The sequence below is a fragment of the Salmo salar genome, chromosome 17, assembly GCF_965601325.2.
Source record: "Salmo salar chromosome 17, fSalSal1, whole genome shotgun sequence".
NCBI lineage: Eukaryota > Metazoa > Chordata > Actinopteri > Salmoniformes > Salmonidae > Salmo > Salmo salar.
In genome coordinates this window covers 14,867,501-14,880,000 of record NC_138307.1, presented here as the reverse complement: position 1 = coordinate 14,880,000, position 12,500 = coordinate 14,867,501, and the positions used below count along the sequence as shown (strand labels likewise).

Here is a 12,500-nt window from a genome sequence, read left to right as displayed (position 1 = left end):
TACCTGAGTAGACTTGATGAGCATGAAGGAACGTGTCGAGACGCGCTGCTGACAGCAGGGTTACTGAGGGACTGGGAGGTTACCATCGTGGCTGGTTGCCTAACAGACAATCTGCAGAATTGCTCCAGCAATGTATTCAAGGCACGGTCATGGCGTTCTGCCAAGGTCTGGAATCCTTCCATAAAACCTTGAAGTAACTCCTCGTGTCTCCCAATGATGGCTCCTTGGGAGGAGACGGCACTGCGGAGCTGGTCCGAGTCTCCTGGGTCAGTCATGGCCAGTTCGTACTAACACGAATCAGGACATGACCCAGATGCAGACACAGGAGACGGAAGGTTCAATATACAGAGTAGTTTATTAAAACCACAGGAGGCAGGCAAAGGGCAGGGCAAGGACAGGCAGAGGTTCGTAACCAGGTCTGAGTCTGATAGGTACAGGGTGGCAGGCAGGCTCAAGGTCAGGACAGGCAGAAGTTAGCAAACCAGGTCAGAGTCAGATAGGTACAGGACGGCAAGCAGGCTCGGGGTCAGGACAGGAAGAATAGGGCAGAACCGGAAGGACAAGAAAACAGGGACTAGAGAGAACAGGAGTATGGGAAAAAAACACACTGGTACGCTTGACGAGACAAGATGAACTGGCAACAGACAAACATAAAACACAGGTATAAATGCACAGGGGTTAATGGGGAAAATGGAGACAAGAAAGTGTTCATACCCCTTAACTTATTCCACATTTTGTTGTGTTACAGCCTGAAATCAAAATGGATTAAATAGTTTTATTTTCTCACCCTGTCACACCCTGATCTGTTTCACCTGTCTTTGCGCTTGTATCCACCCCCCTCCGGGCGTCTCCAATCTTCCCCATTATCCCCAGTGTATTTATACCCGTGTTCTCTGTTTGTCTGTTGCCAGTTCGTTTTGTTTCGTGAAACCTACCAGAGTTTTCCCCCTTGCTCCTGTCTGTTCTAGTTCCTGTTTTCTAGTTTTTCCCAGTTTTGACCATTCTGCCTGCCCTGACCCTGAGCCTGCCTGCCGTTCTGTACCTTGCCACACCACACTGGATTATTGACCCCTGCCTGCTCTGACCCTGAGACTGCCTGCTGTTCTGGACCTTTTGCACCCTATCTGGATTACTGACCTCTGCCTGCCCTTGACCTGTTGTTTTGCCTGCCCTTGTACTGGTAATAAACTTGTATTAATTCGACACTGTCTGCATCTGGGTCTTATCTGAAACGTGATAGTACAAACTGGCCATGACTGACCCAGCAGACTCGGACCAGTTCCGCAACGCCATCTCCTCCCAAGGAGACACCATTGGAAGGCACAAGGAGTTGCTTCGTGGTCTTATGGAAGGGTTCCAGACCTTGGCCGAACTCCATGTCCAAGTGTTGAACACATTGCTGGAGCAATTCCGCGCGTTGTCTGTTAGGCAGCCTACCATGACGGTAAACTCCCAGCCCCCCAGTAACCCGGCTGTTAGCAGCGCCACCTCCCCGGTCACCCCGGTTTCCCGGGAACCTTGCTTACCTCCCCTGGAATGCTTCGATGGAGAGTCGGGCACCTGTCGGGCGTTTCTCGCTCAGTGTTTCCTCATCATCGAGCTGCAGCAACTTCTCCTTCCCCTCGGAACGCTCTAACATAGGGCACCTCATCACGGGAGAGCTCTCGCCTGGGCTACGGCAGTATGGGAACAACAGTCGGCCGGCCGTATGCTTCAGTCTGGAGGACTTTGTGGTGGAGGCAAAGAAAGTTTTCGATGCTCCATTGTCCGGGAAAGAGGCTGCCCGGAAGTTACTCCAGCTTTGGCAAGACTCCCGCAGTGATGCAGACTATGCGGTGGATTTCTGCACGTTGGCAGCTGAGAGTGCCTTGAACCCAGAAGCACTGCACGACATGTTCCTGCATGGAGTATCGGAGGAAGTAAAGGACGTGCTTGCAGCCCGGGAACTACAGACATATCTTGACTCGTTCATAGCCTTGACCATTCGGATTGACGGGCGACTACGGGAATGTAGGAAGTAGAGGAGATTCGGTTTCACTCACCCGTTCAAGGATTCCACCTCACCTCCGAGTCATCCCGGAAGTCCCAGACGGCTCTGTTGCCGAGAGAACCCGAGGCTACCCGAGTTCCCCCAAGAGTCTCCGAAGACTCCCGATTCACCTCTTCCCGAGCTGATGCAACTAGGCAGAGCTAGGCTGTCTCCAGCTGAAGGGCTATACAGGCTTCACACTAAGAGTTGCCTGTATTGAGGGACTACTGGTCATTTTGTCTCCACCTGTCCACTAAAAGACCAGGCTCACCGGTAGGAGCGAGTACTCTGGTGGGTCATATGGAGAACTTTTCCTCTCCCCTTACTCGCATCCCTTTTCATGCCATTTTGCTGTTGGGGAACCAGTCGAAATCTTTCCGGGTACTCATCGACTCTGGGGCCGATGAGAGTTTTATGGACGCTACCCTGGCTTCTGAGCTGAACATCCCCACTCAGCCCCTCTCCATTCCGATGGACGTTAGAGCACTGGATGGGTGCTCTATAGGCCAGGTAACCCACAATACCACCCTCATCGACCTATGTGTGTCAGGGAACCACAGCGAGATGATCCAATTCCTGCTCATTAAGTCTCCTCACGTTCCCGTGGTATTGGGATTCTCATGGCTCCAGCGACACAATCCCCTCATTGACTGGTCTGCTGGTGCCATCATGGGCTGGAACCCGTTCTGCCACGCCCATTGCCTGAAGTCAGCGCAGCCTGCCCAGGGACATCTTCCCGGGGGCTCGGAAGTTGCCCCGGACCTCTCCACCATTCCCACAGAGTACCAGGACCTTCAGTAAGGCCCGGCCACTTCGCTTCTGCCGCACCAACCATATAACTGCGGGATTGACCTTCTCCCAGGCACCTCCGCCCCGGGGACGACGGTACTCTCTGTCGGGTCTGGAGACCAAGGCTATGGAGACTTACATTGAGAACTCCCTAGCTGCAGTGTTCATCTGTCCTTCTGCCTCCCCCGCTGGCGCAGGGTTCTTCTTTGTGGAGAAGGAGGACAAAACCGTGTGCCAGTGCATCAACTACCGGGGTCTCAAGGACATCACGGTGAAGAAACGCTACCCGCTACCCCTCATCTCCTCGGCCATCGAGCCACTCCAGGGTTTCACAGTGTTCTCCTAGCTGGACCTACAGAACACCTACCACCTGGTGCGTATACGGGAAGAGGACGAGTGGAAGACTGCCTTCAGCCTTCAACATGGCCAGCGGTCACTATGAGTATCTGGTCATGCCATTTGGCCTTACCAACACCCCTGTTGTTGGTAATCAGCCCTACCACTGTAGTGTCGTCTGCAAACTTGATGATTGAGTTGGAAGTGTGCATGGCCACTCAGTCATGGGTGAACAGGGAGTACAGGAGAGGGCTGAGAATGCACCCTTGTGGGGCCCCAGTGTTGAGGATCAGCGGGGTGGAGATGTTGTTTCCTTCCTTCACCACCTGGGGGCGGCCCGTCAGAAAGTCCAGGACCCAGTTGCACAGGGTGGGTTCGAGAACCAGGGTCTCGAGTTTAATGACGAGTTTGGAGGGTACTATGGTGTTAAATGCTGAGCTGTAGTCAATGAACAGCATTCTTACATAGTTATTCTTCTTGTCCAGATGGGATAGGGTAGTGTGCAGTGTGATGGTGATTGCATCGTCAGTGGACCTATTGGGGCGGTAAGCAAATTGGAGTGGGTCAAGGGTATCAGGTAGGGTGGAGGTGATATGATCCTTGACTAGTCTGTCAAAGCACTTCATGATGACAGAAGTGAGTACAATGGGGCTATAGTCATTTAGTTCAGTTCCCTTAGCTTTCTTGGGAACAGGAACAATGGTGGCCATCTTGAAGGATGTGGCGATAACAGATTGGGATAGGGATTGGTTGAATATGTCATCTGTCCTTCTGCCTCCCCCATCCCTAGCTGCGCATGCTCTGAGGACGCAGCTAGGGATGCCGTCTGGGCAGGCAGCCTTGCGAGGGTTAACACGTTTAAATAGTTTACTCACATTGGCCACGGAGAAGGAGAGCCCACAAGCTTTGGTAGCGGGCCGTGTCAGTGGCACTGTATTGTCCTCAAAGCGAGCAAAGAAGTTGTTTAATTTGTCTGGGAGCAAGACGTCGATGTCCGTGATGGGGCTGGTTTTCTTTTTGTAATCCATGATTGACTGTAGACCCTGACATGTTTGAGCCGTTGAATTGCGACTCTACTTTGTCTCTATACTAATGCTTTGCTTGTTTGATTGCCTTGCGTCGGGAATAGCTACACTGTTTGTATTCGGTCATGTTTCCGGACGCCTTGCCATGATTAAAAGCGGTGGTTCGCACTTTCAGTTTTGCATGAATGCTGCCATTAATCCACGGTTTCTGGTTAGGGAAGGTTTTAATAGTCACAGCGGGTACGACATCTCCGATGCACTTGCTAATAAACTCGCTCACCGAGTCAGCGTATACTGTACATCAATGTTGTTGTCTGAGGCTATCCGGAACATATCCCAGTCCACGTGATCGAAGCAATCGTGAAGCTTGGAATCCGATTGGTCAGACCGGCATGGTATTGACCTGAGCACCGGCGTTTCCTGTTTCAGTTTCTGTCTATAGGCTGGGAGCACCAAAATGGATTCATGGTCAGATTTGCCGAAGGCAGGGCGCGGGAGGGCTTTGTATGTATCGCATAAGTTCCAGTAGCAATGATCCTGAATTCTGCCAGCTTGTGCATTTGATATGCTGATAGAATTTGGGATTATTGCTCTTAGGTTAGCTTTATTAAAATCCCCAGCTACAATAAATGCAGCCTCAGTATGTATGGTTTCCAGTTTACATAGAGTCCAGTGAAGATCTTTCAGGGCCGACGAGGTATCTGCTTGGGGGTGGGGGGGATATACACAGCTGTGACTATAATCGAAGAGAATTCTCTTGGAAGATAATGCGGTCGGCATTTGATTGTAAGGAATTATAGGTCAGGTGAACAAAAGGACTTGAGTTCCTGTATGTTGTTGTGATTATACCATGAGTCGTTAATCATAAGGCATACACCCCCGCCCTTCTTCTTACCAGAGAGATGTTTGTTTCTGTCAGCGCGATGCGTGAAGAAACCGGGTGGCTGTACCGACTATGATAACGTATCCTGAGTGAGCTATGTTTCTGTTAAACAGAGAATGTTACGATCTCTGATGTCTCTCTGGAAGGCAACTCGTGCCCTAATTTCATCCACCTTGTTATCTAGAGATTGGACATTGGCAAGTAATATGCTCGGAAGCGGTGGATGGTGTGCTCACCTTCTGAGTCTGACCAGTAGGCCGCTCCATCTGCCTCTCCTGCGGCGACCATGTTGTTTTGGGTCGGCCTCTGGGATAAGATCGCATGTCCAGGGTGGAGGTCTGAACAAAGGATCCGCTTCAGGAAAGACGTATACCTGGTCGTAATGATTGTAAATTGACATCGCTTTTATATCCAATAGTTATTCCCGGCTGTATGTAATAACACTTGATATTTTCTGGGCTAACAATATAACAAATAATACATAGAAAAACAAATAACTGCATAGTTTTCTAAGGACCTGAAGCGAGGCGACCATCTCTGTCGGCGCCATCGTGATTACAGCTTTGAGTCATCTTGGGTATGTCTGTATCATCTTTGCACATCTGGATTATTATAATTCCCCCCCCCCATTCTTCCTATAAGATTTTCTCAAGCCTTGCGGTCGGTTGCCAAGCAGTTGCCATACCAAGCGGTGATGCAGCCAATCAAGATGTTCTCAATGGTGCAGCTGTATACATTTTTGAAGATCTGAGGGCCCATGCCAAATCTTTTCAACCTCCTGAGGGGGAAGAGGTGTTGTTGTGCCCTCGTCACGACTGTGTTAGTGTGTGTGGACCATGATAATTCCTTAGTGATGTGGACACCAAGGAATTTGAAGCTCTCTCACCAAGGAATTTGAAGCGCCCCACTACAGCCCCATCGATGTGGATGGGGGTGTGTTCGGCCCTCCGTTTCCTGTAGTCCACGATCAGCTCCTTTGTCTTGCTGACGTTGAGGAAGAGGTTGTTGTCCTGGCAGCACAATGCCAGGTCTCTGACCTCCTTCCTGTAGGCTGTCAGTCTTAGATTTTTTTTTTATATCTCTCCTCTAATCCCTCCCCTTACCCAAAGCCCTCCAACTCAGCTCAGATTCCAGCAGATTCCCCCAATGAGAGAACCCAGGGGGAGGGTATGACTGTTTCAACACAGCTGATTGGTTTAGAGTTTGGTAGCCCCTCCTCTCTTGAGGAATTTTCTTCGAGGAGTTGTTTCCACAGTACATTCGTTCACATACACTCTGTTATACAAGAGGAATAGTACACTTAGTGTGTATAGGGTGTGTAGAGTGTGTGTGTGTTTGTAGTGTGTGCAAATGTGTGTGTGTTTAGTCTACTCAGTAGTCTAGAAGAGGGACAAATCAAAATGAGGACAGCGAGTGTACAAGAGCAGGTCAGTAAAGTTTTTCTTTCTCTCTCTCGCTCTCTCTCTGTCACTCTGTTCTATATTGTTCCAATGGAGAAGTAGTGTGTGTGTGTGTACATTGGCTCTCTGTCTACCACCATGTTGTGAAAGCTTGTTGCTGCTTTTGAAATGTCTGGCTGACTGTCCCTCGCTAGCTGAACAGTTACTGTTCTCTCCCTCTCTCCTTTTCCTCCCTCTCCATTTCCTTCAACTCACTCCCTCGTTCATATCCCCTTCTCCTCACCCTACTGCTCTCTCACTCTCCCTCTCTTTCTCGCCTTTCCTCCCTCTTATTTTCTCCTCACCAGTGCATGTGCTGTCTTTATTGGTAACGTTGTTATTTGCCACATTTGTAGAACAGATTCAACGTTTCAAAGACTACCGGTACACCAAGTCTCTTTGTTGTTATAGGCGATATAAGACATGACACAGTTCTGCTGGGCTCCTCTCCTAACAAAACAATCATAGCTGAGTTTTATGACCTCTGTCTCCCTCTCTCTGCTCTACACATCCTGTTCCTGAATACATATTAACTATGGTGGGGCAGTTAGAAGCCTCTGACTGTACTGACTAGCTCTCTGTCTTGTCATTCTGTCTAGTTTTATCAGTCAGTATGTTTGATCAGTCATTATATTTAATCAGTCATTATGTTTGATCAATCACTATATTTAATCAGTCATTATATTTGATCAGTCATTATATTTAGTCAGTCATTATGTTTCAGGGGTGGCAGGTAGCCTAGTGATTAGAGCGTTGGGCCAGTAACCGAAAGGTTGCTAGATAGAATCCCCGAGCTGACAAGGTAAAAATCTATCGTTCTGCCCCTGAACAAGGCAGTTAACCCACTGTTCCTAGGCTGTCATTGAAAATAAGAATTTGTTCTTAACTGACTTGCCTAGTTAAAAAAAGGGTAAATAAATGTTCGATATCATTATATTTGATCAGTCGTTATATTTGATCAGTCGTTATATTTGATCAGTCATTATATTTGATCAGTCGTTATATTTGATCAGTCATTATATTTGATCAGTCGTTATAGTTGATCAGTTGTTATATTTGATCAGTCATTATATTTAATCAGTCATTATATTTGATCAGTCATTATATTTGATCTGTCGTTATATTTGATCAGTCATTATATTTGATCAGTCGTTATATTTGATCAGTCATTATATTTGATCAGTCATTATATTTGATCAGTCATTATATTTGATCAGTCATTATATTTGATCTGTCGTTATATTTGATCAGTCATTATATTTGATCAGTCATTATATTTGATCAGTCATTATATTTGATCAGTCGTTATATTTGATCAGTCGTTATATTTGATCAGTCATTCATCCAAATAGGAAAACTGTAACAGTCACTGTCAACATTTGGATAAAATTATGAAACGGTGCATGCTCTCATTCCCACACACACACACACACACACACACACCACACACACACACACACACACACACACACACACACACACACACACACACACACACACACACACACACACACACACATCCACATCCTTGTGCATTCAAAATCCTATTTTCCCTAACCCCTAACTCCTAACCCCTAAGATTCACATAGTCATTGTCCTCATGGGGACGTGGGAAATGTCCCCACGAGGGAGAATTTTCCTTGTTTTACAATCTTTGTGGGGACTTTTGGCGATTTCAGGTCCCCACACGCACTCACCCACACACACAGGTGGTTTGAGCTCACAGAGATCAAGCCAACATGTAAACTCAAACCACCTGCTGGACAGTAGAATACTGTGTGTGTGTGTGTGTGTGTGTGTGTGTGTGTGTGTGTGTGTGTGTGTGTGTGTGTGTGTGTGTGTGTGTGTGTGTGTGTGTGTGTGTGTGTGTGTGTGTGTGTGTGTGTGTGTGTGTGTGTGTGTGTGTGTGCGTGCGTGTGTGTGTGTGTGTGTGTGATTGCGTTGGAAAGATGTGTTCCTTCAAAGGAGTACAATGAAGCCTTGTGTTACAGCCAGCAGGACTCCGCTCTGGTGATAATGACGATTACTCTCACTCTCCCTCCCTCTCTTTCTCTCTCTCTCCCGCTCTGTCTCTCTCTCTCTCTTTCTTTCTCTCTCTCTCCCTCTCTGTCTCTCTCTCTCACTCTCTCGCTCTCTCTTTCTCCAGTGTTTAAATGATTAGATAATAAACAGCTTTAGTGTAGGCAGAGACAGAGGTGTCACAGACCTCTCTCTCTCTCTCTCTGTCATCTGTGCTAGGCGGAGGTTGGCACCACATTGACTGTAAATGCCATGTTGTGTCCACAAATCTTTTCTCACTTATCTTTATGGTGTGTGGTGTTTTAACTGTCCTGATGATAACCTAGTGTTACCCATTCAGATCCCAAGACATGTTAGTATCCGGTCCCTGGGAAAACTGTTGGATGTGGATGTGGGAAACAATTTATCAAAAACGAATAGAAAAATAAGGAAGAAGAATGATTGGCGACATAGAGAGGCTGGTATTTATAGTTTTCTGCTATTTGCCAAAAAAAAGATGGAACCAAGGCGCAGCGGGAATGTGTGAACTCATCTTCTTTTATTGAAGGACGGTGAACACAAAACAAAATAACAAACAATGACGACGATGACAGTCCTGTCAGGCTAAACGCTAAACACGGAAGGAGGCAACGAGAAACAGCTGCCTCCAGTTGAAGGTCAAACCAATAAACTAATCATAGAAATAGATAAACTAGACACAGATATAGAAATAGACTAACATAGAACATTGCCCAAACAAACCCCGAAACACATTGAACAAACACCCCCTGCCACGTCCTGACCAAACTACAATAACAAATAACCTCTTTACTGGTCAGGACGTGACAGCACCCCCCCCCCCCCCCCCCAAAGGTGTAGACCCCGGATGCACCTCAAACAAAAATAAACACAAAAATAAACCCCAAAACAAAAAGAATCCCAAACTTAAGGGAGGGAAGGGAGGGTGGCCACCGTCACCGACGGTTCTTGTGCTACACCCCCCCTCCCCAATCCTGCTACTATGGAGGTGGCTCAGGCTCTGGCCTTAGTCCCCAACCTAACCTGTCCACCCCCCCCCCCCCTGAAGGCTCAGGGCTAAGGCGCGTCGCTGGAGACCTCGGGCTGATGCGCGTCGCTGGAAACCTCGGGCTGATGCGCGTCGCTGGAGACCTCGGGCTGATGCGCGTAGCTGGAGACCTCGGGCTGATGCGCGTCGCTGGAGACCTCGGGCTGATGCGCGTCGCTGGAGACCTCGGGCTGATGCACGTCACTGGGGAGCTCCGGACTGGAGGGCGACTCTGGGAGCTCCGGACTGGAGGGCGACTCTGGGAGCTCCGGACTGGAGGGCGACTCTGGGAGCTCCGGACTGGAGGGCGACTCTGGGAGCTCCGGACTGGAGGGCGACTCTGGGAGCTCCGGACAGGAGGGCGACTCTGGGAGCGTCTGTTCCGGACTGTAGGGCGACTCCGGCTGCGCTGGTTCCGGACTGTAGGGCGACTCTGGCTGCGCAGGCTCCGGGCTGTGGGCCGTCTCTGCAGGCTCCGGACTGTGGGCCGTCTCTGCAGGCTCCGGACTGTGGGCCGTCTCTGCAGGCTCCGGACTGTGGGCCGTCTCTGCAGGCTCCGGACTGTGGGCCGTCTCTGCAGGCTCCGGACTGTGGGCTGGAAGTACTGGACGGGGAACTGTCGCCGGAAGCTCTAGACGGGGAACTGTCGCCGGAAGCTCTAGACGGGGAACTGTCGCCGGAAGCTCTGGACGGGGAACTGTCGCCAGAAGCTCTGGACGGGGAACTGTCTCCGGAAGCTCTGGACAGGGAACTGTCTCCGGAAGCTCTGGACTGGACAGGCGCACTACGGGCCTAGTGCGTGGGGCTGGCTTTGGAGGCGCCAGACTGGTAACACGCACCTCAAGGCTAGTGCGAGGAGCAGGAGCAGGACAAACTAGACTGGGCTGACGCACTGGAGGCCTAGTGCGTGGGGCTGGTACTGGAGGTACCAAACTGGAGACACGCACCTCAAGGCTAGTGCGAGGAGCAGGAACAGGACCTACTGGACTGGGCTGACGCACTGGAGGCCTGATGCATGGTGCTGGCTTTGGAGGCGCCAGACTAGAGACACGCACCTCAGGGCTAGTGCGAGGAGCAGGAACTGGATACACCGGGCCATGAACAAGCACTGGAGATCTGGAGCGCACAGCCTGCACAACCCGTCCTGGCTGGGTGGTAACAGTAGCCCTGCACGGGCGGAGTGCTGGCACAGGGCGAACTGAGCTGTGCAGAGGCCTGATGGCTGCCATGCGTAGAGCAGGCGCAGGGTAGCCTGGGCCTAGGAGACGTACTGGTGGCCAGATGTATTGCGCAGGCATACTCCTACCTGGCTGGATGCCCACTCTAGCACGGCACTTGCGAGGGGCTGGAATCACTCGCACCGGACTGTGCGTGCGCATGGGCGAGATCGTGCGCACTTCCGCATAGACCGGCGCTCTTCTGATCCGCTGCTCCCCATAATAAGCACGGGGAGTTGGCTCAGGTCTATTGCCTGACCTAGCCACACTCCCCGTGTGCCCCCCCCCCCCCCATTTTTTTTATTGGGGCTGCCTCTCGCAGTTGCCAATCGGCGCATATAATGCCTCGTAACGCGCCGCTCCGCCTTGGCTGCCTCCAGCTCCTCCTTAGGGCGTCGGTATTCCCCAGCCTGGTGCCATGGTCCTGCCCCGTCCAAAATTTCCTCCCATGTCTACGACTCCAAATCCCTCTGCTGCTCCTTCCTCCGCTGCTTGGTCCGTTGGTGGTGGGTAGTTCTGTCACGTTCATCGTAAAGATGGAACCAAGGCGCAGCGGGAATGTGTGAACTCATCTTCTTTTATTGAAGGACGGTGAACACAAAACAAAATAACAAACAATGATGACGAAGACAGTCCTGTCAGGCTAAACGCTAAACACGGAACAACTACCCACAAAAACCCATGAAAAAACACCCCTACTAAATAGGACCATCAATTAGAGGCAACGAGAAACAGCTGCCTCCAGTTGAAGGTCAAACCAATAAACTAATCATAGAAATAGATAAACTAGACACAGATATAGAAATAGACTAACATAGAACATTGCCCAACAAACCCCGAAACACATTAAACAAACACCCCCTGCCACGTCCTGACCAAACTACAATAACAAATAACCTCTTTACTGGTCACGACGTGACAATCTCTCTATCACCCCCCCCTCTCTTTCTCTGAACCCAGTCATTCCAGTACTGCCTGAGGTTTGACCATTCCGTTCCACTGGGATATGACAGAGGCCTCGGGTGAGACGTAAAGTGTCGTGTGTGTGTTTGTGTCCGTGTGTGTGTCACAGAGAGAGAGAGCGACAGAAAGAGAGAGAGAGAACTAAAATTCAAACACACAGACACACACACACTGTGCCGTGCTACGGCTGACCTCTAGGTCATCGCTATAGTGGGCGGAAACCCAAGACACTAGGGTGGGTGATGCCCCACTGACATAAATCACACACACACAGCTTCACACACCGTGTGTGTTATCATTCAGGGCATGCTTAATACGCTAATGATCTCTTCATTTTGTATTGTAGATATGCAGTGGTGTAATAATGTTTGATCTTTAGTTTTATGTGTGATGGAAGTGCCTTAACTTGTTTGTACCCCAGGAAGAGTAGCTGCTGCCTTGGCAGGAAGTAATGGGGATCCCTCATAAATACAAATACAAATATGACACAAACTCACCAAATACAACACACTAGTCTAGAAGTTTATCTGAAGGTTTTCTGAGGCCAGTCAGAACTCACTGACACACACAGACGTCATCATGACAGCGTAACACACACAAAACAAGACTCAACATGCTACCACACACTAAGAGTCAGACACTGTCGTAAACCAAAAGAGTTTTACAGTCAAAGGTGTGTGTGTGAGTGTGTGTGCACGCAGGCCTTGAATTACCTCAGAGAACTTTCTAGACTTCTGACCAGAGATGACATCACC

At 49.6% G+C, this 12,500-nt stretch overlaps 1 protein-coding gene across 3 annotated transcripts in view; it reads left to right on the top strand.

Annotated features, from left to right (window-relative positions):
- LOC106575434 (phospholipase D1) overlaps window positions 1–12,500 on the top strand; it is a 39,573-nt gene that overhangs the window by 7,796 nt on the left and 19,277 nt on the right. Inside the window, exon 1 of one of the 3 annotated variants that reach the window (XM_045698961.2) lies at window positions 6,278–6,489. The exons of the other annotated variants lie outside the window; for them this stretch is intronic. The gene's annotated coding sequence lies outside the window, so the exon portion shown is untranslated. Of the gene's footprint in view, window positions 1–6,277; window positions 6,490–12,500 lie in introns of those variants that run through there. 3 annotated transcript variants of the gene reach the window in all.